Source organism: Pan paniscus, chromosome 16 (assembly GCF_029289425.2).
Source record: "Pan paniscus chromosome 16, NHGRI_mPanPan1-v2.0_pri, whole genome shotgun sequence".
Lineage (NCBI taxonomy): Eukaryota > Metazoa > Chordata > Mammalia > Primates > Hominidae > Pan > Pan paniscus.
Genome location: NC_073265.2, coordinates 58,051,482 through 58,076,850, shown reverse-complemented (window position 1 = coordinate 58,076,850; position 25,369 = coordinate 58,051,482). Strand labels below are relative to the sequence as shown.

Below are 25,369 nucleotides of genomic sequence, written 5' to 3'. Positions count from 1 at the left end.
ACAAATCCTAGTCCCCATAACAGCAGCCTGTGTTATGACAGCACACCACAGCCCCAATTCCCTCTCCTGCTGCTGCTGCACCACCAGCCTCTCAAGGTGGCTTACTCTAGACTTACACAGTTGGCCATCTTTCTTTTTTTTTTCTTTCCCCATAGCAGTATGAGACTTGTTTCCTTTTTTATTTATTTATTTTATAATTTTTGTAGAGACGAGGTTTTGCCATGTTGCCCAGGCTGGTCTCAAACTCCTGGACTCAAGTGATCTGCCCACCTTGGCATCCCAAAGCGCTGGGATTACAGGTGTGAGCCAGCGTGCCTGGCCCCCTTCTTCAATACCATTGGAAAGACATCTGCTTGAGCTTTCAGAGCTGTCCATCCCAGAGCTTGGGTCCAAATTAATTACATCACATTGAAATAAAAAACTTCCTGGAGGCTGGGTGCAGTGGCTCACGCCTGTAATCCCAGCACTTTGGGAGGCCGAGGCGGGTGGATCACCAGGTCAGGAGATCAAGACCATCCTGGCTAACACGGTGAAACCCCGTCTCTAGTAAAAATACAAAAAATTAGCCGGGCATGGTGGCGGGTGCCTGTGGTCCCAGCTATTCCGGAGGCTGAGGCAGGAGAATGCCGTGAACCCGGGAGGCAGAACTTGCAGTGAGCAGAGATCGCGCCACTGCACTCCGGCCTGGGGGACAGAGCGAGACTCTGTCTCAAAAAAAAAAAAAAAAAAAAACAACTTCCTGGAAATTGTGTAGGATACTCTTCAGACATCTCATGCCTTCGCTATTTTGGTGCAGTCACTTAGGAAAGGAGCAGGGAGCTTGTTGGTGATTGGGCCCTGGCCCAATGAACGTGGCCCAATTGTCTGGCCTGAATTCTAACTTAGTTTAAGAGGAGGCTCATAGCTCTGGTGTCTAAGGCATTCCTTTAGAAATGTTTGCCACCAGCATCCCTCCTCTTTGTTTTGGCAGTCCATCCCTTGCTCTAGCTAGTTCTCTGGTCTCCTAGGAACTACCCTCTCCCAGTCCCCCAGCACCACTGCCTTCAAGTAGAGAAACATGGACCTGACTCTGAATCTTCTATAGCTTTGAAATAGAATTATACAACAAATGATAAATACCCAACAATGATGTTTTCATTAAAGAGATGGAGTCTGGCAGGGACAGAGATTTGTGAAGGCATCTGTTATTCAGAACTTCTCATTTAATAAAATTTGTTGAAACTAGATGAGCAAAGCACCATGGCCGTGAGCCACCTTCTCAGACATGGAAGCAGCCTCCTTGTCTAGAACTAGCTGTCCTGATGATATACAGACTCTAAGGAAGATAAAAGTCCCTTTATTCTACCACACCAAGCCCTGTCCTGGGCCTGCTGGGCCACACCCTGCAACCCAGTGCTTTCCCTCAGATTTATTTTGTTTTAGCTCCACAGCTGCCCCCTGAATTCATTCAGCTACTGTTTCCTTTACCAAAACTTGCTCCAGGCAGCAGATCTAAAAGATCAGCTTACTTACTACTCCACTGTTATTTACTCTAATGTGGATTAAAGTCAGCACTGTTTTTCCCAGAGGTATTTACATTTGGAGATTCTGGTTTGGTGAGGAAATTACCAGAGAACTATTAAAGACTTGGATGCTCTTCTCGGCTTTGCTATTAAGTAAGTTGGACAAGTTGTTTGGCTTCTTTGAGCCTCTGTTTTCTCCATTCTAAAATTCTAAAATGGGAGTGTTGAATTAGATCAGTGGCTTTTGAACTTTCTGCTCCTAGTAGTGAGAAATACATTTTACACCACTCCCTGGTATGTACATGCATTCCTGTGTTTTGTGAAAAACCGACACCATGCTCCTCCCTTACTACATGTAAAACACTTTTATTCATTAAAAAAAAAACTGACTGGCTTGGACCTACAAATTAGTTTCATTATTTGTTAATGTTTGAAAGCCATTAAAAGATGAATATTAAGGTTTCTTTATACTCAATACTTGTAGTTTTGTTTGGGGGAATGAGAGGATGCCCTTGGTAACTTTGTGAGGCCTCTCCACTGAGGGTCAATCATGACTTCTGTTTTAAACCAGCCCATCCCATCTTCTCCAGCTGCTCTCCTTATGTCTTGTTTTTCTCCCCTCCAACCTTCTCAGCATAAGGACTCAATCCTAGGCTCCTACCCCAGACAGGTGCCTTCCAACGTTCCTGGTGCCAGTGGCCCCCCATCAGCCATGTTCCCCCAGCCCCTTCTCCACACTCTTGTCACCCAGGGCCCCATCCTTCAGTGCATTGCACACTTTGCATGCTGGGTCAGGGAAGATTGTGGAGAGAGGACAGTGCACCTGGTTTCCCCCACATAGACTGCGTGGGGTTATGTCCTGCCTCCGCCACTTCCAACTGTGGCACTTGGGCACGCCCCTCTCAGGGCACCTTCCCTTTTTGTCTCTGCAAAATGAGGTTGTAATAGTGCCTGCCACACTGTCTGGCACACAGTAAGCTCTCAAGAAATGTTAGCTGTTGTTGCCGTTAGAACACCATAGCTAGAATACCATACCTGGCATTCACTTAAAAAAAAAAAAAAAAACCAACTTAGGGCCAGGCGCAGTGGCTCACGCCTGTACTTCCAGCACTTTGGGAGGCCAAGACAGGCAGATCACCTGAGGCCAGGAGTTCAAGAACAGGCTGGCCTTGTCTCTACTAAAAATACAAAAAAAAAAAAAAATCAGCCGGGTGTGGTGGCAGGTGCCTGTAATTCCAGCTACTCTGGAGGCTGAGGCAGGAGAATCGCTTGAACCTGGGAGACGGAGGTTGCAGTGTGAGCTGATACCGTGCCACTGCATTCCAGCCTGGGCAACAAGAGCGAAACTCGGTCTCAAAAAAACCCAACTTACATTATCCGCAGACACATTACATACAAAAGTAACCATTTTCTTTCCATGGGAAAAGAGGTTTAGAAGCTAGAGACTCAAAGTTACCAGGAGTTACTTTTTCCCACTAGGAATTCACTACAGTCCTGACATTGGACTCTAGGTAGTTTCTACTGAGGGTAAGTGACTCGTCCCTCTTCTGGGCAACTCTTTTTCTTACTGCCCTCAGCAGCAATTTCAGGCCTCCACCCCTTCCCTCCCAGCCAGGACGTCCTCTTCACAGAAAATGGTAACCTCCTGGTTTCTTAAGTAGTTGTGAGGCTGAACCTGCCTTAATCCCTCCCAGTTCAGTGGTCTTCTTGTCTTGTCCACCCCTCCCTCAGTTCCCTTGTTCCTCCTGGGCACCTAGCCACTCCTGTCCTTTGGATTCTTCTCCAGCTGGGGATGCTTCTCCCATCTTAAAGCAAAGACTCTAATTGATCCCGTGTTGCGCTGTAGTTACTGCCCATCCCACTCTTCTCCCTACTCCCTAAACTTTCTGAATTGTCTATCTTCTCCATCCTGTCACCTCTCTTACTCCACCACGTGAAGTCTGGTTTGCTTCCTAAATAGTGCCAAGAATCCCAACAGCCTTCATTTCTTATCTTGCATGATGTCTCAGTGGCGGGATTCAGCATTCTTTTTTTTTTTTTTTTTTTTTCCAGACAGAGTCTCACTCTGTGGCCCATGTTGGAGTGCGCAGTGGCTTGATCTCAGCTCACTGCAACCTCGACCTCCTGGGTTCAAGCGATTCTCGTGCCTCAGCCTCCCGACTAGCTGGGATTACAGGTGCCCACCACCACGCCCGGATAACTTTTTTATTTTTAGTAGAGAAGGGGTTTCACCATGTTGGCTAGGCTGGTCTCGAACTCCTGACCTCAAGTGATCTGCCTGCCTCGGCCTCCCAAAGTGCTGGGATTACAGGCATGAGCCACTGCGCCCGGCTGGGATTCAGCATTCTTGACTTTATGATAGATGCTCTCCCTTTCTCTGGTATATCTTCTACGGCTCTAGTCACTCCTCAGTTTCTGGTGTCCTGTTGCTCTCCTGTTTAGCCATGAAGTATTGACTTAGTCAAACTTGGGTGCTGGGCATTCTTATCCTGTATTCTCTCCAGTTGGAAATTTGTCCTTCCTCACTGACAGCTGCAGGTACTGCGTGCTGCTCTCTGAGGTTTGAAGTTTACTGCTTGAGTAAGCTCGAGACCCACCTGATGTCTCCACCTGGGTGCTCCAAAAGTGCCCTACTCTTAAGTCCAAAGGGAACCCATGTCCTCTGTCCCTTGCCCACCACTGCCCACACACACACACTCATGATCCTCTTTCCATCCATCATCATCACAAGTCTTGTCTGTTTAAAACATGCTCTGTTGCTTGCCACTGATCTCCCTGTATCATAGTCTAGTCTTCTTGAAGCCATGCTGTGACCTTCAACTAGAATGATCTTATCAAAACACACATGTAATGTCACCCCATACTTAAAATTCACCATTGTTCCTAGGATAAAGTCCCAAATCTTTAATAAGACCAACCAGGTGCTGCATGGTCTGGCCACTTCCCGTCATCTGTTCCCTTGCCCCACTCTCTCTGGGCCTCCCTGGCTGCCTCTCATTCCTGCAAACCTGTACCACACTGAGATTGCCACTGTATCCAGTTAGCATCTAGTCATCTTTACCATCTCCAGCCTCCTCCATCAGGTTTAGATCTAGTTCTTTTGCCAGAAAACTCTTACAGAACTTTTCCCTCAGAGTGCTTCAGTTTGTAACTACATATTCCAGATTATGAGTGTTTAATTAGCATCTCTGTCCCCTTGCCTAATGGGTGCACTGCACGATTTGAGGGACTTGCTTTTGCTCATCATTGTGGTCTTCAGAGCTGCACACTGTGCCTGGCACATGGTAAGCATTCTAGAAGTACTGATGGAGTGAAGGATCTGTGGTACTTACACCTTCTTGTCACTTTCATCACCTACCGGTTGGTACATCAAGCACGAAGCCACTGAAACGAAGCGCACACCTTCACACCCGCACCCCCACGCCCGCTGGTGTGAGTTTCTGATGGAGTTGCTCTGGGTGGGTGATGCACACTTCTTAGGTCGCTGGTCATCACGTTTTTCTCATTATCACATCCCTTATCAGTAAACAATTTGAACCTGAGCCCCAGTATGTCTACCTTGCAGTTACGGATTATTCACACACACTACCTATAAATATGGACATTATAAAATGTAACGCCAAAAATATAAATTAAAAAGGATACATTTAAAAATCTAAAAAGTCCTGAAATTCTTGCATCCCAGTGGATTGTCTTGGGCAGTCCACATAAGAGACTACTGTTCTAATTAATTGCTCGTTTTATATTAAATTCAGTTACTAAAGTTCACTCTGTAAAAGAAATGCTCATACCTTCCTAGACACTGCTTGTTAAGATCTCTCCAGCTCTAGTGTGTGATGAGTAGGGGTAGGGGACATTCACAGTCTCCCTTTAATACAATAAGCTAGCTTGCCTGAGATCCTTGGTGAATCAAGGCTCCACTGCCGTGTGTCAGCTTGGTGCTCTTTGTTTAGGCTGTGTGGACAGATCCACCAAAGTCCCCTCCAGTCACCCCTGGGGTCCCACAGAGGTAAACCCCCGGGTTCTCTCTGCCCATGTCCTGAGAGGCCAGGAAGTAGCTACGATAAGGATTCCATCAGCTATAGACTCAGGGTGGGTGGGAAGGTGGCTTTCTCCTAGTTATCTTGGAGTGGGGAACAAGTAAGAGGCAGGATGTGTGGGCTGGAAGGGCAGAGACAGAGGTGCACAGTGAAGCTTGAAAGAGAGAGGCCCGCAGAGTGTGTTTGCTGAGAGATTTCAGCAAAGTTGTGCTGGGACTCTGCAGCCAGCAGTGCCCAGTGCTGGGTTTCTGGATTCTGCTGCCTCCTGTAGAATTCGTGAGAACTATGTGTGTATGCATGTGCGTGTGCAGGGGGTGATAGGGTGGAGGCAAGGGCCTGTCATTCTCAATTTAGAGGAATTACTTTCAGATTTCTTCAGGGACCATGCATCTGGAGGAGGGACTCATCTTCACTCTATGTAACCAACTGTCACCTTAGCCATTGGCTTCATGGGCAGGCCTAAGTGGTGTAACTGAATGGACGGGTGAGGGGAGTCCACTGATATGGCCTGTGTGACCAGCATCGGGAATGAGACAAGGAGTTGTATAAATGCTATGTAAGTATTTTTGTAGCAAATTTAATTTCTTGAATCCAGTCCTTGCATCCTGGGCTGGGTAGGAGAGAAGAGAGTGGTTATAGTGGATGGTGGTGCCTGGCTCCTGTGGTGGAGCTGGGGTGATGGAGCATAGCACATACACTGCAGGGAAGAAGGTGTGTGGTTAGTAAAGCCGATTTCAACCCCAGCTGTGGATCAGAACTGCCAGGGGAGCATCTGAAGCAATACCCAGGCTCTGCCTGAACTGAATCAGTCTCTGAGGGTGGTGCCCCAGTCCGTGTATTTTTAGAAAGCTCTAAAGGGGACTCTAAAGCACAGTTGGGAACCACCCCATGGAGCAGGGTGCAGAGCTTCACAGCAGGTAGGAAGAAGTAACTAAGTGGAAACTAGAGGAAAATGGAGCAGAGAAACCAGGAAATAGGAAAGAAGGATGCAGGATTTAATCTGCTGGGGTTCAGGGATCCGCTCCTTGACCTGCCCCCGACATCCCCACCACCATGGGATTGTTCACACAACCACGTTCTGCTCATCACACTTGGAATTTTTCATTTACGTGTATCTCAGGATGCTGCTCCTGGGAGTGTCAAGTGGGCATTACTGATCAAGACTGGACTCGGCCCATCCTTCATGTCCAGCTCTTGAGAGGCCGTGGACCTTTTGTAAAAGGGCGGGGGCCCAGGCGCAGACCCAGGCAATCAGGTACAGTGGGCAGTAGTGCTTGAGAACTGCTGAGCCTGAGGATGTTGGCAGGTCACCTCACTGAGCCTCAGTTGCCACATCTGTGAAATGGTGAATAACCTGCTTCCCAGAGCTTGTTGTTAGCACGGAAAGAAATATCATTTATGCCAGGTATGTGTTGTAGACGGACCCTGAAGGTTAGATTCTACCCGTCAGGGCTTGAATGAGCTGTTTGGTCAGCGGTGGGGGTGGGGTGGAGTCAGCCCCTCTCCAGAAGGTGCTTGCTGGGGTGGGAGCAAGTCTGAGAAGAGCTGTCTCGGCCTGCCCCAGGAGGAGGCCTCGCCTGGAGCTGTGAAGCGGAGGGGAGGGGCAGGGAGGCTCTGGGCAAAGGAGAGACTCCCCCCAGTTTTTTGTGGAGGTGGGGCGGAGGAATACCAGCCAAGCTGCAGGCATCCCCTGCCCCTGGGCCTCTTCTGGGGTGGGGGCTTTCGCCCTGGCTCACCTTTTCTGTAGCAGTTGTTCTGTGACCCTAGCCTTCTTGCCTTTAAACTCCCCTTCTGGCTGCAGAAGTCTGGGCCAGCCTCTCCCAGTCCTTTATCTTTCATTCATACAGCTCCTGAGAGGTCCCCTTTTCTGGGAAGCCCTCCTCAACTCACTGGAAGAAAGGGAGCAAATTGTGTCCACCTAGGTGACATAAAGGTAAAAGTCCTGGGGACTTCCAGGGCACGCAGCAGCGTTCGCCTCTCAGCCAAGTCCAATAGCACTCACTTAGGTGTGCATCTGTGGCTTTCTCTCTGTCTGGTCAGTGCTCCTTTATATGTCCATACCCCCTGCCAGAGGGCAGCATTGAGGGTGTACAGAGCCCAGTGTGACTCTCCTGCAGCTGGGGACATAGAAGAGCTCTGTGACGATGGCAGATGTGGTTCTCCAGCCTCTTGCCTGGCTGCCAGTGGGAGTAGCCTGTCTGTTCTGGCACAGGGGGCTGTTCCATATGGAGGGCCAGAAACTGGCCTTCACAGCCACCCAGGCATTCCTTCCACTTCTGCACGTCTTCCTTTTCCCATGAAGATTTGGGTTTACCCTGGTTGTGGCCTCTGAAGACTGGGCAGGCCTGTACTTTGTGAAGCTTTCAGCTGTCTCTGGTAGGCCTGATGAAGCCTATCTGCAGAGGTTGGCCTGAAGCCATAATGAGCAGTTGTGTTCTTTTTAGCCCTTGTCTAGTTTATGGCTCTGTTGCAGACATGCCTTTCTGTGTCTTGGTTAAAAGTACTGGTGTGTCTTTGCATTTAGGTGTGGTCTGTGAGTCTGGGAAAGCTTCTCCTAGAGGAGAGCCCTCCAGGGTTGCTCTTTGGGGTGGGAGTAGTGGGAGCGGAAATGGAATGCTGACTGCCCTCTTAAAGCCAGAAGGGTACTTCATTCAGGGCAGGCAGTTGGCATGTGTAGGCACTCAGGAGTCTTCCTTCAGTTTCAGCAGCCGGTGTTCATCATCAGGAGTGGCAGGGTTGGATATGGGAGTGAGAATGTGCCTCTGAGATTGACCAGTGGCCATAGACTCCAGCAAGATGTGGATCTTGGTCTGAGAGGCACCCACCGTACCAGAAACCAGACTTGTATCGACCAATGGCTTATTAGCCCCAGGAGGCTTATTACTGCCACAAATGTCCCTGATGGTGAGCAGCACTTGGCCACTACTGTCTGATGTTAACCAGAGTTATGGGGGTGGTTTCTGCAAATACACAATACTGTGGAGGGGTTATGTGGCTTACCCAGAGGTGCCCAGATAGCAAATGAAGGTGTAAGATTGGAATCCCTGTCTTTCTGGTTGACCCTTGGCTTGGCTAATCATTCATTCATTCATTCCACACACATTGATGAATGCTGACTCTGTACTGGGTTCTGTTCTAGGAACTAGACAGACACATCACCTATGCTGCTCTTGTGGGGCTTCTGTTCCGCTGAGGGAGACAGTCAGTAGTAAGCCTTCAAGCAAAGGCATGGCTGCTGGTGTGATGAGTGCCATGAAGACCCATAAGGCTGTGTTAAAGGAGATGGGTGGTCCAGGAAGGCCTCTCTGAGGAGGTGGCATTTGAGCACTCAAGTGCCTTACACTGGACTTCTGACCCCATGAGCTGGAACTTAGGATACCTGATCTAGAAGTACCTCTAGAAGTCCTCTTCCCAATAAACAAGCTAAGGCCCAGTGAGCTTAAGGTGTGAATTCATGGGGCGATTCATGGGAAAGATGAAATTAAACCCAAGAAGGACAAGTATAATAGCCGGCCACTGCTCTGCTCACACCAGCCTTGGGCTCTAGCCCTCTGCCTTTTCATCCCAGAATGTGTTTTACTATCTTCAAGACTCAGCCCTTTGAAAGATTTAGACTTCCAAATTGCATTTATTAACAATAATAAATTTATTTTCTCATGGCTGGGTGTGGGGAGGGGGTAGAAATTTTAAACACATTTGTGACGGTTGATCAACTCTCCAGGTAAGGCAACGGCTGACTGCCTGGAGCTGGTGTTTTTCCTGCCTAGGCGGTTTGTACCACCAGCTGCTGTCACTGTCAGAGTGGAATTTCCATTGGTGTTTCTGAAATAGCAGTGTTTCTTGGAGGACCCCCATTTGTACTTTCTGGATTCCATCTGGACCTGGTTTAGGGGGTTAGATGCTTTTGAATGGGGGCTGGAGAGACCCTACTGATGCCTCTGACCAGAGATGGTGAGGCAGGACTCACAGGGCCCCCAGGGTTTATTTTAGGGAGAGAGAAGCCCACAGTTAAATCAGAGGTCACAAATACAGCAGCAGACCCCACCTCTCCCAAGGACCAGACTGAGCTATAATTGGCCAATAATTTCATCTAAAAGCAGGAATCCTACATCAATTTGAAAGGAGCTTCTGGCTGAAGTAAGACTTTATTAATTAGCCTGTTAGGAAAATAGTTTCCCAGTATTATGAGGGCTGGATAATTTCATGCCCACTGTTTTTCTTGAAGCTTCTCAAAGGAAGACACAGCCGCGTGCAGCGGCTCACACCTACAATCTCAGCACGTTGGGAGGTCGAGGCAGGTGGATCACGAGGCCAGGAGATCAAGACCATCCTGGCCAACATGGTGAAACCCCATCTCTACAAAAATACAACAATTAATTGGGCGTGGTGGTGGGCGCCTGTAATCCCAGCTACTCAGGAGGCTGAGGCAGGAGAATCAGAGGTTGCAGTGAACCGAGATTGTGCCACTACACTCCAGCCTGGCCACAGAGCGAGACTCAGAAAACAAGGGAAGACACTAGATTTTCATTTTTGTACTAAATAGAAAAAGTAATATCTTTTTAAAAATGTGTTTTGTTTGTTTTTAACTGTTTGTTCATGCCAATGTGCCAGGCACCATATTTATTCTTTAATCTATACAGAAATGCTGCTGGATGAATGGAATTATGCTCACTCTGCCAATGAGGGAACCAAGGCTCAGAAAGGTTAAGTAACCAACCTAAGGTCAGGTAGTACTGAGGAGCTGTGCTTGGATACAAACCAGGTCATCCAACCTGGAATCTTAGCTTTGACCCCCAACCTTCTCCCGGCAACTTTGATGATAATATGGAAATACCTTAGACTCTTGACTTGACTTTACTTTCTCTTCTCTGTTATAAAATCTGCTACATTTCTTTTCCTGGGAAAGCGAAATAGATTATGCCAAAAGTTCTGATTTTTAAAAATGTTTTATTGTGGGCCGGGCGCAGTGGCTCACGCCTGTAATCCCAGGACTTTGGGAGGCCGAGGTGGGTGGATCATGAGGTCAGGAGATCAAGACCATCCTGGCCAACACGGTGAAACCCCATGTCTACTAAAAATACAAAAATTAACTGGGCTTGGTGGTGCACGCCTGTAATCCCAGCTACTCAGGAGGCTGAGGCAGGAGAATCCCTTGAACCTGGGAGGCGGAGGTTGTAGTGAGCCGAGGTTGTGCCACTGCACTCCAGCCTGGCAACAGAGCAAGACTCCGTCTCAAAAAAAAAAAAAAAAAAAAAAGTTTGATTGTGAAATAGAGCACATAAAACCAAACAATATGTGTGAGATTTAATGATTTTTGTCCTATCTTTTTTCTATTTATTATTTAATACTTTCAGGGATATCCTAGTAAAAGCGACTTTCCATGTGCCTGCCTGTGCCTTTCTGTGCCAGGGTCTTAAGAAATGTGTGTGGGTTTCCTCTGTGGCTCTGACACTCCATCAAACACCAGGGCTTGTGCACGCAGGTGAGAAGCATACCCAGGTGCCTCAGAGATATTGAAGAGGGTCTGGAATGCGGGAGAAAGGCAAATGGCTTTCCAATAAAAGTAGGCTAAGACATAATTAGGGGCTTAGGTGCTGCTTTAAAAAATAAGTAGCAGTGTATTCCAGACTCCTCTAAGAAAAGAGAATTGCTCATTGTGGAACAGGCATGGCAATGCAGTGCCTTTGCCTGGAACACCTTGCTGCTGCCATCACTAAGACCCATTCTGGGACAAGAGGAGGCTTACCCCTTATTGAGTATCTGCCATGAGCTTTGTGTGGTCCTTGCTTGCTAGGTACTTGGCAAACATTATCTTTTTGACCTTTTAAAACATCCCTGAGGTGTAGGTATGGCCACCCATTTCCTGACAGAGATTGGCCTACAAAGATCAGATGGCTTCCAGGGCACACTGATCGGCCCTTGTGTGTTGGAATGTTCCCTTCTGTTTGTCCCTTCCAGGCTGGACACTTTGGGAGCAGAAGTCAAAGACACCTTTATCATTGTACCCTTAGCACCTGGTGTAGTGCCTGGGATTTAGTAGTTCTGAGGAGCGTGTATTGAATGAATGGAGGTTAAGTAACTTAGACATTAGATAGTAGGACTCTGGGCTGGGCACAATGGCTCACGTCTGTAATCCCAGCACTTTGGGAGGCCAAGGTCGGTGGATCACCTGAGGTCAGGAGTTCGAGACCAGCCTGACCAACATGGTGAAACCCCGTCTCTACCAAAAATATAAAAAATTAGCCGGGCATGATGGCACATACCTGTAATCCCAGCTACTTGGGAGGCTGAGGCAGGAGAATCACTTGAACCTTGGAGGTGGAAGTTGCGCTGAGCCGAGATGGCATCACTGGCCTCCAGCCTGGGCGACAAGAACAAAATTCCGTCTCAAATAAATAAATAAGATAATAGGACTCTGAGGCTGTATGACTGCCACCCTGTAGGTCAGAAATGGGATCTGATTCCAGCTCTTATCCGTAAGCTAGGTGAATGCAAACTGACATGCCCAAGCTTATTGATATTGCAAAATTATTTATTACGCAAAAGATTGGAAGCAACCCAGATACTCATCAATAAGAGACTGGTTAAGAAAAATGATGACACACTATGTAGTTGCAAAGAAGAAACGAAGAGGGTTTTTATGTACTCTATTACACAAACTCCATGAAAAAAAGGCAAGGCAATGATTAGTATAATATGCTAGGTTTTTAATAAAAGAGAGAAGAAATAAGATTCTGAATTTGCTTGTATGTGTGTGAACGTTCTAGAGAGATGCTTAGCAGGTGGTATAGTTGACTGGGCAGACAGAGGATAAGATAGGAGGGAGAGTTAACTGTATGTCTTATATATTTTGGTTTTAAAACCATGAGAATGAATGTGTTAGTCAAAAAATTGAAAAGGAAAAAAAAAAGAGGTGACCTTGAACCAGCGAGTCCACTGACCTGTGTGTTAGCCTCCCTATCCGTATGGTGAGGCAGTTGGACCAGATTGAGACTCCTTAGTCTGAAGTGGAATGTTGTGAATATTGTATTTCTCAGGCTTTCATGGACTTTTCCAGGAGATCCTGACCTTGTGCTAGGGTAATCTGCAGTCCCTTCTGTTGGTGGCCTGGCCTGGCCCTCTCAGGATGTTTGAGAAAGGTTGGGGGCACAGAGAGCGAGGAGCCTTCCCCAGAGGAGTCAGGCCTTGTTCCTGTCCCCATTCCTCAGAGTTTATCCTCTGAGCACACACCTCTGGTGTGACTCAGTTGGTTCTTCCTCCAAAGTGAAGGATTACAGTGAAGAGAGACTGTTCTGGAGCATTCTGGCAAAGTGCTACAGTTTAATAGGAAGGAAACAAATGGCAGAACATTTTCCGGGTTATTTTTAATGCTTTTCAGTTCTGCAAACATTTATTGAAAGCTAAGTGCAAGGCAGTGTGGGGGAATCAGTTGCATAATACCTCACCTCTGCTTTCTGGGGTGCAAAGTCTTGGGTAAGAAACATGCTTATAAAATTAATCATAGTAACCTCTAGGACAGCCTGGCTTACCCATGATCTCATTGGGTCCCATGGAGACAGGTGGGATTGGTAGGGACTCGTCCCATTTTACAGGTGAAGAAACTGAGTCTCAGTGAAGTCTTGTCCAAAGCCACACAGTTTGTAAGCAGTAAAGCCTGAAACCAAACCAGATTTTCCGACTACTTCTCATGTGTCCAAACCCCCATAATCAAAACATTCTCCCATAGGAGATGTCCAGGGTGTAGATTAGGCCCATTTCTACCTGGAAACATGGGGCAAGCACAGTCCTGATTAAAGCTTCTTCTCCTTCACTTTTTTCCTTTGCTTTTTTTTTTTTTTTTTTTCTTCTTCTTCTTCCTTTAAGGCAGAGCAAGGTAACTCTTAGGCTTATGGCCAGATCTCAGGTCTTAACTACTTTCCTGTGGTCTAAGCAATTCTTCTTGCATTGCCTGTGAAACCCACTATCCTACCACCAGTTGCATGTGGAATGTCCCCTGTGGGTAAAGGTGTGTAACCTACAGCAGCCTTCTCTCCACCCCAATCTCATGCTGCCACCTCCTTTCCTTCCCTTCCACAAATTCTCTCATACCCACCTGGCTTCCTAGCTGTTCCCCAATAAGGCCAAGCATGCCACCCACTCAGGATCTTTGCCCTGGCTGTTCCTTCTTTCTGTCTGGAAGGCCCTTCCTAGTTGTTGACTTGGCCTTACGTCTCTGCTGAAAGCTCACTTTGGATAGGCCTTCCTGGTTACCCTCTCTAAAGTAGTGTCCCTTGTCACTATTGCTTTTCTGTCCTTTTCTTTTCTTTTCTTTTCTTTTTTTTTTTTTTTTGAGACGGAGTCTCGCTGTGTCGCCCAGGCTGGAGCGCAGTGGCGGGATCTCGGCTCACTGCAAGCTCCGCCTCCCTGGTTCACGCCATTCTCCTGCCTCAGCCTCCGGAGTAGCTGGGACTACAGGTGCCCGCCACCACACCTGGCTAATTTTTTGTATTTTTAGTAGAGTCGGGGTTTCACCATGTTAGCCAGAATGGTCTTGATCTCCTGACCTCATGATCCGCCAGCCTCGGCCTCCCAAAGTGCTGGGATTACAGGCGTGAGCCACCGCGCCTGGTGCCTTTCTGTCCTTTTTTTTTTTCTTTGCAGCATTCATACACATTATAGACATGTGTATACATTTATTGGTTTATTCTTTGGCTCCCCTGCTAGAATGTAGATCTGTGAGACAGGCACCTAGTTTTGTTTACCACGGTATCTTTAACACCTAGCATAGTACCTGGCATGGCATGTAGTAAATACTCTGTACGGACTGTTGAATGATTGTATCGGGCCTGCATCCTAAAGCAAGTAATGCTTAAGAAGAAAGAATCAAATCATAGCATTTTAAGAGGGGAAAAGACTCAGAGCTCTCTTTGCAGGGCTTTATCATACAATATTATTAATTCATCTAATAAGCATCCAGCACTCTTTATGTATGAAGCTCTTTGCCCACGGTCACTTACAGCCTTGTGATTCATACAGGGACAGGAAGCTCCCAAGTTTTCAGAGCAGCCCATTATTTTGTGAGACAGCCATAATGATCTAGAGGCCTTCTTACAAAGTACACTGGGGAGAAAGCTGTCTCGTTATGATTCCTGCACTCTGATCTTAGTTCTTGAACCACTGGAAAACACAATAAACATACATGACATTCCTTCAAATAAGTGGAGAGAGATAGTAATCATGGTCTCCCCTACCCTCAAGCCTAAACATCACTAGTTCCTTCAATTGTTCTTCTAGTATCCCAGTTTTCAGATGCCTTCCTACCCTGGTTGCCTTCCTCAAATTTGTTCTTTAAATTTTGGAATTTCAGGTCTAGTCCTGTCAGTGCAGAGTGTTTTAGGACCCTGACCAAGGAGCCCTGGTCCATCCCACGTGTTCCTATCAGCACAGCCTTCGATGGCTCATCTGTGTTGGCTGCCATGGTAGAAGCCTCCTTCATGAGCCTCTGATGAAGACTAAAATCATTAAGTTCCTTTTTACATTGTCTCGAGTAATGTGGACCCTCCCTGACTCTCTTCATAGTTTTTTGGTTTGGGGTTTGTTTTTGTTTTTTAGCATTTTGAGATTAAAGCAGCCATAGACTTGTGAACAACAATGAACTCAACCTGCACTCTTTTTAAAAAACAACAAGTGTAGGTAAAGTTCTACCACCAAACCCAGATGAAGAGGATGGAACTCTGGAAGTTCAGCAATACCTGCCAAGCCTCCAACTCCTTTCTTCCCTTGTCGTGTCTTTCTCTGTCTGTGTCTGTCTCTCCCTCTCCCCTTCCTTCCAGCAGCCCCTCAGTTCCCCATAGTTTCCTTGCTTTCCCTCATTCCATTTCTTTTATTAATCCTCCTTCCAATTAGAAATATGGAGTTAACATATACTGCTAGCATTTCTTGCATCACTAATATTTTTTGCCATACATGTGTAATTCACAGATTTAAGGAAGCTGCACATTTCACACTTGTCTAAGGGAGAAATAACTAATGTTAAATTGCTTCTTATGTGTAGCCCCTGGCTAATTTGTTTTGTGGCCTTGGATAGAAAAAACTTTCAGCCCCAGCCTTAGGTTCTTCTGCATGATTGGTTCCCATTTCTGCCCAAATCAGCGATTTCCCATTAGTGGTTGGACAACAGGGCTTCAGTGCCGAGGCGGCGTTTGCTCTGCTTCTGTCATTGCTGATGCTGCTGTCATTTTGCATAGAGGTGGCAGGGAAGGAGGCCAAGGTCGAGGTTTCTTCTGTGAGGCCATTTAGCTTTCCCTGCCTCTTCTCCACTTGCAGCTCTGCCTGGATGTGTGGAAGGTGGTGGTGGGGAGAGCAGGGGCTGAGCTCAGGTCTGGGCTCTTCCTAACAGCTAATTTTATTTTCCACCTTTCTTTCCTCTTGCTTCAAGGAGGATGGAGAGTCCTGTGACTTTGAGGGTGTGGGCCCTAAGTTTGGAGTCTTGAGAGAATGGCCTAAGGTTCGATTCTACAGTGGGGTAACTGTGTAGCCTTGGGTGAGTCACAGAGTTAGTTTCCACCCAGCTTCGTCAATTGATAGGGAAGTTGGATTAGATACAGTGGTTCCCCAAAAGTGGCATTGATGGGGTCCTTTAGTTCTTTGAAGCATTTTTTAAAAGCTATCTGAAAATGGGGCAGACGCTTACACCACGGCTGTGGGATGCATCCTGGCCTCTGAGTCTGATTGGCATGTTTTCTTAGATGGGTTATGCTGGGGGCTGGAATAGGCAGAAACTTTGAATTGCCAGCTCCTGGGTCTCTGAATAGTAACACTGAAGAAATGAATTAACTTCTATTTTGCTGACAGTTCCTCCACTCGGGGTCCATCCCGGACTCCAAGGCAGAAACCCTGGGCTGCTCCCTGAATACTCCAATGGGATTTCCTAAGCAGACAGCTCCCGCAGTCCACAAGCGGTCCCAGCCAAGCTGGGCTTCAATCTCCCAATCTGATTTCAGCAGCCAGAATTAACCGTATCTGTCAGCTGGGACAGTTGATTTTTCTAAGAGTGGTTTTAGTGGGGAGCTTTGCCTCAGAAAGTGAATAAAGGGTTAGCCTTCTGTAATCTAGATGATTCTCCAGAGCCATTCCCCACCCACACCCCACCCCTCCCCTAGCCTGTTTGGCCATTCAGCAAGCATTTACTGAAAGCCAGCCCCTCTGGGGAGGGCACCAGGGTGACACTGAGACCTCAGACCTTAGCAAGGCTGTGTTGGGGGAGAGATAGGAAGAAGAATGACTGGCCTTCAGCAGCATTCAGGGCCCTGGTGGACAGGGGCAGGTTGCCTGGGAGGGCCAGAAGGGGTAAAATTTCCATTGTCTATGAGGGGAGAAGCACTTTGTAAACTGTAACATGCAACACCAAGTGATGTCATTATTTTTGCTGCACATCAGGGAGGCTAGCAGAGGGCTGAGATGGGAGGAAGCACAGGGGTTTTGCCAGGGAGCACTGATGGGTGGGGGCCTGGGAATCGTACTCTGGATTTGCACTTGATCCCTGTGGCCATTAAAAGCTTTTGGACAGGGGAGTAATGAGACATGATGTGATGTGATCAAAGCAGCGTTTTAGGAAGATTGAGCAGGATTTACCCTCTTTGCTCTCTAGGCCTTGGTCTTCATTCTCTGTGGCTTTTCTGTTGCATGGGTGCAGTGCTGTGGTTCTGTAATAAGATCACCGAGAACGGCTGTAGTTTGTGTTTTGAATCACCGAATTGTCAGCTCATGGATCTGAGTAGTGATTGGTGATCCTGGTCTCTCCTCTCCTCCCACCCCAGGCATCTTGGAGGCCACTCAATGACCTGTAAGAGGATAGACATCAGATGGGACAATGCTGGACTCCCACATTCAGAACCCAGCACCCGGAGCCTCTGGGGGGTGTTTTTATATCCTGATGTGTGGTTTTTAAAAACTTGTTGTAATTAATTTTACAAATTGATATAGTTGTACTTATTTTGGGGGTGCTGATATGTTTTAAGAGATTAGATGATTGAGTTTCCCATTTCACTTATTACCCAGGGTAACTGCCCCATGTCCCAGATTTCCTTCCTGGCATCCCTCAGTGATGAATCCTGAGCCCCTTGACCCATGAAATTGGCCACGTTCTTTCCGGAACAGTGACTGAGTTTGAATGTGGGGTGGGCACTCAGGCTCAAAGTGTATGTACCGAGAGAATTTTGAAACTAGAGGGACCTTATTTCTGCACTCAGGCTCTATTGTCCAGTGTATGGACTAGAGGACTAGGAGAAGCCCAGAGAGTGGTAGTGACTTCCCAAAGGGCACACAGCAAGTTAGCGGCAAGGCGGACCAAAGCCCAGGTCATCAGAGTTCCTGACAAGCATTCTGTGCACTACACCTTGGTGCATCTTGGCCCCCTTTCCTTCTCTTCCCTGGTTACTGTTCACACACCACCTGCTGGGACTCTGCTTCCAGTGCCTACCTCTTCAGTCCTCCAGCACCTACCTCTTCAGTCTTCCAGCATCCACTGAAGGTAGGAGGGGAACAACCATTTAGAAGAGTCGAGTCTGCGGCTGGGTGCGGTGGCTCATGCCTGTAATCCCAACACTTTGGGAGGTGGAGACAGGTGGATCACATGAGGTCAGGAGTTCAAGACCAGCCTGGCCAACATGGTGAAACCCCGTCTCTACTGAACATACAAAATTAGCCAGGTGTGATGGTGGGCGCCTGTAATCCCAGCACTTTGGGAGGCAGAGGCAGGTGGATCACATGAGGTCAGGAGTTGAAGACCAGCCTGACCAACATGGTGAAACCCTGTCTCTCCTGAAAATACAAAATCAGCCAGACGTGGTGGTGGGCGCCTGTAATTCCAGCTACTTGAGAAGCTGAGGCAAGAGAATCGCTTGAATCTGGGTGGCAGAGGTTGCAGTGAGCCGAGATCACGCCACTGCACTCCAGCTTAGGTGACAAGAATGAAACTGTCTCAAAATAAAAAGAGTCGAGTCTGTAAGATTTTCACTGGGTCGTGTACCCTGCCAGTTCTAAAACCTTCATCTCCCCTTTTCCACACTGCAGCTCCCATCCCCCAGCAAAGCTAGACCCAAAACCCCTCCTTCCTTTCTTCAGACCCCAAAATAGTTCCTGCTCCTCTGTGAACACTTTAAAGAGCTATACATGCTCTTAAACCAGACAGGCCTGGGCTAGAGGCTGGTCAGTCAGGGAAGGCTTCCTGCGGGAGGTAGAACTGACAGGTCCTTGATGTGGAGTCTATACCAGCTGGAAGGTAGGAAGGAGGTTTAAGGGGGAGGAAGCAAAGGAACAATATCAGGGAGGGGCCCAGCTAGGATTCACCAGCTAAACAGGCCCATTTGGCAAGCCCAAAACTCAGGTCCTGCAGCCACGCCAGCCTGCGGAGTACTGCCCTGAGTCTGTGTTTCTGGCTGGAGGAACATCTGCGGTGGAACCAGCTCCTCTGCTTTGGTGAAGCAGAAACCCAAGTCCCTCTCACACCCGCGGGAGGAGACAGAGGAAGCCGGTTCCAGGCGGTGCAGGAGCAAGTCACAGGGTTTATGTTAATGCGGGCCCTCCCCGCGCCGGCGGCTTAGCCTATGAGCCGGGGCCCTGGCAGACAGCTTAATTACCGCTGCAGCGCGCCTCAGCTTGTGTTCCTTGGCTCCCTAAAATAATAAGGATGGCGTCACCGACTTCCCCGGGCCATGTGCTCCCCGCCTGCCTTCAGAGCTCTATTGTAGGAAACAAACAACAAAAAAAAATCAGAGACTTGGATGCTTTTTTCTTGGGGAGATTTTTTGTTTGTTTTAAAGTAATAGGGGACTCTGCCCCTAGTTAAGGTTTTAAAAGATCTTCTAGAGGTGTGGAGATCTGGGTCTACTACTGTTGAGGCTGCAGAATAGCCTCCTGTTAGCAGAAACCTGAAAGCTACACGAGTGATCTGTTAATTCCATGGTCTTCCACTGGGGATGTGAGTTCTGATGCCTGGTGGTGGTGTGTGCTGCAGGGAAACGAATCGCCCAGCTCACAGTGACTCTGGCCCCAACTTTGGACCTTGCTTCTTCCTCTGAAAAAAGAGAACTGACCTACACCAGAGTTTTGCAGACTGTAGGTCACGTTACACATATTTTGTTCTAAGTAACATAAGAAAGTAATTGCAGGTGTTAAGTTTTGTTTTCAGTTGTGTATGCCTATACACACATAAAAACGTGTGTACTGAGCCACGGTGTAAAATGTAGAAAGCCACTGGCCTAGGAGATCCCTAAGGCCCTTCTAGCTTTCAAAATGTCCAACTTTTCTGCCAGAGCTTTCACTTTTCCCCAACATGGAACCTGACTGATTTCTGCAGGTTTTGCCACACTGGCTGTTCAGCAAAACCATCGATTTTATGGTTAAAACAACAAAATCACAAGCATCTATCACCCCAGTCTAAAACCTTGGTGTCTCAGACAGTTTGGCCTTCTAGCTGAAATGGGATCTGCAACAGGGGATGGCCCATTTAAAAGCTGACCTATTTAAAACCCACGAGCACCAAAAAACACAGGGTCAATTTGATATGAGTCTTCTCTTGTGTGCAAAGACTGGAACCTGAAAACCAAATTGGTCAGGGACTGACAAGGTTGAAACCAAAGCTACAAATATTTATTGAATTCTTGCTCCGTGAAGGAAAAGAAAATCAAGGGTGGTCAGGGTTAGTGTGAAAAACAAAACAAGGTGTGGATGTAAAAATCCAAAGGGGTTGGTTTTAAGCACACCGTTCCTGGTTCCCCAACAGGTTAAGAGGCCTCGTATTTACTATAAGGAAGCCGTACAGACAGCTTAGTTGACTCAAATCTGCTAACCTGCCCTTCGTTTCCATTCTTGTGCCTTGACTGTACACAACAGTAAAGATAGCCGTGGAAAAAGGGGAAGGCAAGTGGCTTTTTCCAAGCTGGGGATGCTCCAAGTACATTCTTATTTAATCCAACCCTAGGTGATGGACATTATAGTCACTAAAGGAAACGGAAGCTCAGAAAGGTAAGCTGGGCTAAAAAGAAGAAAAATTGAACTTGAGCCAGTTCTCTTGGACTCGAGAGCCTGCCTTCTGTCCACCTTTCCATGTTGCCTCAGGAAGTACTAGAAAAAGAAGGAGCAGTTCTTACTCTAAGCTTCCTTCTCTCTGGTCCTGTCCTTCAAAGGGCTCTGTTTCAGGCCCAAACTGTCCACTTTAATCAGGGCCAGCTTCACAGGCATGTGACCCGTGCAGCACGCACTTGGTTTAGTGCGCTGCTGTCACTGTCTTGGAATTCTTAATAATTTTTAAGCAAGGGGCTCCGTGTTTTTCATTTTATGCTGGGCCCTGTAAGCCAGTCCTGGCTTTTGATATAGTGTATCTCCTCTGTTGGTCCTTCTGGGTCCCCCTCATCTGCCTTTAGCATGCCTGTTCTATCTGGTAGAGGCATTTGAAGAATGCACCCTGGCCCGGCCCCAGTCCTGCTACCTGGCACACTGGACTGGAGTTGTTTACTGGTGGCTGTCTCCTCCCAGCCGGCCACCACACCTCTTGCTGGCAAGGACCCCGACCTTGGCTTACTGTTTCTTCCGTGTCCCCTCAGCCAACAGTGTCGCAGGTGTGCCCCATGTGGAGAGGGCTGGAGACCTGCATGCAGAGCACTGGGTCATTCAGGTCAGGGGGAGTGTGCACAGCTGACCTGCCTCTCAGGGGCTTATGCTTGTCGTGGGCACAAGAAAGACTCCAAAAAACCACTGGTGTTTATAAAAGATAGGGTTCATTCAACATTTAATTCGTCATACTGTTGAATACGTTTCATGACAGTTTCACTCACCTCTATATTCCCAGCACCTAATGTTATACCTGGCGCAATAAACAGGACATTTGTTAAGCAGTTGCTCTGGTCTCCGCTCCCTGGTAGGCTGATTACGGAGGACAGTCCCTGACCTCTAGGAGGATCGGATGCTTAATACACGATTAAATGATTCATGCAGCAGCTGCCCTTGGTGCCCCAGGATGCACAGAGCTGGGTTGGAGAAGGCTTCCTGGGGAGGGGAACTGGATTTGTAGGGTAAGAGTGAGAGACTGGGGGTGCTGAGGTTGGATAAAGAGGAGGGAGCTCCAAGAATGGAGAACCTTGGAGGTCATGTGTAGGAACTTGAATTTTTCCCAAGGCAGTGAGAAGCCAGGAATGTTTTCCAGGCTGGAGTTTACTCTTTATAGGTTAAACAGATCTCATCATCCCCTTTCTACAGAGGCAGAAGCCTGAGGCCTGGGGGAGAGAGCTGAGATCATGGAGCCAGTTCGGTGGAGCCCTCTAGGTCGAGGCCTGTTCCCAGTAATCCAGGCTGCCTCTTGACCACTTCCATCCTCACAGTCATAGAGACCTGGTCTGGAGGCAAAAGCAGGCTTGAAGTGACTTGAGGTGACAGTGACCAGTGCTGCAACGTTGGGAACAGAGGGGAAAGGCCAAATTTGAGAGATCTGTAAAGATAAGATTTCAGTTTTAAGCAACAAATTGTTCCTTAGAGTAATAACGTATTTGTGTTTATCATGGAATTTTCAGGTCACATTGGTGAAAAATGACTGACAGGTCTTTGCTTTGGGGACAAGTTTTTCAGGAAGTACAGGACCCCCAGCAATCTGACATCTTGGGAACCTTCATTGCCTCCTCATTGACCTCTCTTATGAATATGAGGGCTCCTTTTAGGTATTCACTTGAGGAATGAAGCGTTGGGTCCTGTGTAGGTTTCTCTTTGGGGTGTTGGAAAAGCTTCTGATACAAGCAGAGTAATTTCAGTTCCACTAGGTAGAGTAACCACATTTGGATATTTTTAAATGGTCAGTGGAATTGGGAAAAAGTCTACAAAAGTACAAATTTTCAGTTTAATTTTAACTTTGCGCTTCACTCACACCCAGGACTTGGCAGGGGAAGTGGGCCTTGATTTTTTTTTTTCTTTTTAAAGCAGAACACACCCTGGGTGGAAAAGGGATGTTCTCTTCGCGTGGAAGGGTTAGAACCAAGTACAGAGGAAATGGGTTGGTATTGTAGCAAGAGTTCAGGGGTGGGTCTAGGCTTTGAAACTGGAGCACTAGGAAAGTGTGGCCCTCATGGAGGCAGGCAGGGAAGGGGATGGGATGTCTTTCACAGGCAGCTGTTGGGCTGACATTTTTGTTTTGTCCTGTTTGGTGCATTTCAGATACTTCACAGCTCACCTGCTGCTCTCACTGGGACCCCTCTTCATCTCATGACGAAGCAGTGGGTCTTTCCCCCATGTGGTTTGGGCTTTTTGGTGGTATCAGCAACCTCAGGTCTAAGCCCTGTCCCCTCCTTCCCCTCTGTGATCTCACCCTGCGCGGTGCTGAAACCAACCAGGGAGGAAATGCAGAAACAGTGGGGATTCTGAAGACACCACCTTTAAAACGATGGGGATTTCCCAAGGGAGTGGAAGCAACCTCTTGCTATTTGGGGAAGAGCAGGGTCCCAGGCCCCTCTCTGTATCCTTGCCCCCTCCTGCAGCGTCATATGAGCCAGGGCAGGGTTAGGCTCTGTGCTTTGGTTGCTAAGGATGTGTAACCAGAGCAGAGACCTCTAGGGGTGGTGCCCACCTGGGTGGTGGAACAGTTAGAAGAGGAGCTGAAAAGAAACAGTTACAGCTGTAGGGGCGGGAAGGTGTGATCCCTTTCCTCACCCGTCGTAAGAGTCATGGCCAACACTTATAACAAAAGAAAGGCTAACAAAAGAAAAGTGTAACAAATTTATTTAATCAAAGTTGTAAGTGACATGAGAACCTTCAGAGAAGAAGAACCAAAGACCCAGGGAAACTGCCTATTTTTATACTTAGGTTTGATGAAGAATAGACAGCCATGAAGAAATGGGACTGGACAAAGGGGTGTAGGCTGAGAGGGAACCCAGCAAGGCCTGTCTGTTCAGATTCTTTGTGGCCTCTCTGTGTAGCATTCCTTCCTCCTAGATATGGGTCAGGACCTCTCTGGAATGAGGGTCTTCAAGGGAGAAGGGACAGGAGAGAGTAACCTTTCTCGGCTTTGCTTTGGGAGAGAGGAATTCTAGTTTCTGTGACCCGCCTTGGGGAAGAGAAGTTCTGGATTCTGTGACTTCTGGGGAGAGAGGGTGAGAGACAGGAGGGCAAGAGAAATTCACAGAGCTTGCTTCTGAGGCCTTCCAATCTCCTTTAGTTCAAAGTACCCAGCACGCCAAAGCCCCTTACATTTGGGTATTGTGTTCTGAGCCCCAACACAGCCAAGAACTTGTAGAATTGACTTGGGGGTCTGGAGAGAGTCCCAAGAAGCCATCAGGGGTCCCTCCTCATCTTGTGGCTAACACTAGCCACCTGAGTGCAGTAGACACCCACCCTCCTGTGACCTTCTTTTTGGGATTTTAGGATAAGCAGTTCGGACGTGCCTTTAAAACGGAGAGAACACACCCCAAGGAGTGGTTATGGGGATTAAACGGGACTGTGTATGAAGCACCTAGAGTGTGCCTAGCGAGTGCTTGAGAAAGATATGACGATTATTTTTAATCAAAGCATTAATAGTGGTTGCTTGAGTATTGTCCTCCAGAGGAGCAGCCACCAGTTTTGGTGTTGTGGTAGGAGCCAGGGAGTGGCCTCGTCAGGGCTCCGAAACCTATGTCTATCTGTAGCATTCCTAGGCAGCCTACCCCAGCAGCAGCCCCTTGGGCTGTGGGCAGGGGTGGCAGGCAGCACTGTTCCTCTCCAGGAAGGAGGCCGACTTCCTGGACGAATTCCCTGGGCTCCCCAGCACTGCTCTCTGAGGCCCTCCTCTCCTCGGCCAACGGCAGTAAGGAGAAGCCATTGACCCGTCTAGAAAAACCGCATGTCTGCAGTCTTTGAGGGTAGACTGGAATCTCTTCTCATATTTGCCTTGCTTTGGTGGAGCTTCAAGAATTCCCAGGCCTTCCAAGGAAACCAATTACTAAAGAAGACTGTGGGCCATGTGACTCCAGTGTTTACTGCAAACGAAGGAGATGGCTCCCCTCCCCCAATACAGTTACTCTCCCTCCATCTGCACTGGTACCCTAAGGCCTGGCTTCCTGGCTCTACGCTGCTTTCCTGCCCTAGGGCAGAAGGCCTCACAGGATTTATTCCCAGGCACTCTTGCCATGACCTTGAGAAGGTGGCTTGACCTGGACATCTGGATCTCAGGGACTGAGGGGGTGGGAAAGGACTGAGCCTCCCCCTCCCAGACCCAACAGGAAGGTGGGCTTTGGTGACCATTTCCTAGGCTGAGAGCTCCTTAGCTCCAGGAGAGGGCTGCGCTCCCTGGCTCTCCCGCTCTGTGGGCTGTGCTAGATGAAACCCACAAATTGCTGCTGTCCCGGGCGGAGCGGCATGCCTCCACCCACCAGTGAAGAATGAAGGCAGGGCAGTTGCAGGGCCCTGCAGGACTCTGAGATCCAGATGTGTACCCCAGTGCTCCCCTGCTCTGCCCACTGGCAAGAGGGGGCTGAGGAGGGGCATAGCAGGCCTCATGTGGACTCTGTTTCCACCTCCTTTCCCCCATATCTCTACTTGGCCCAGAGATGCCTGAGTAAGAGGGGCACCTAGTCATTCTGGGCCCAGAAAGAAGAAGCTAGGCATGTTGGCCTGCTCAAAGGAGCAGGAGCAGCCCTGGACAGGGACAGGTTAGAAAGCCTGGCTGCTTATCCAAGAGAAGAAAAGGCCCTGAGGGGCAGGAGCAACCCTTTGAACAATGCTGGACTGCTGTTGAGAAGGACAGGCTTGTGCCATGTGACCCATTGGTGAGAAATCAGGGCCTGTGCATGGAAGTTCCAGGGAGGGAGGCAACAAATCCAGTTGACATTG

General features: G+C 48.1%; 2 protein-coding genes across 4 annotated transcripts in view; both read left to right on the top strand.

Annotated features, from left to right (window-relative positions):
* ANP32A (acidic nuclear phosphoprotein 32 family member A) overlaps positions 1 to 25,369 on the top strand; it is a 42,162-nt gene that overhangs the window by 6,476 nt on the left and 10,317 nt on the right. The gene's annotated exons all lie outside the window — the stretch shown is intronic.
* The window catches only part of LOC129393935 (uncharacterized), a 32,784-nt gene that overhangs the window by 6,102 nt on the left and 1,313 nt on the right, over positions 1 to 25,369 (top strand). The window contains exon 1 of one of the 3 annotated variants that reach the window (XR_008621028.2): positions 1 to 25,369. This exon is cut by the window's left edge and continues 2,778 nt beyond it. The exons of the other annotated variants lie outside the window; for them this stretch is intronic. The gene's annotated coding sequence lies outside the window, so the exon portion shown is untranslated. 3 annotated transcript variants of the gene reach the window in all.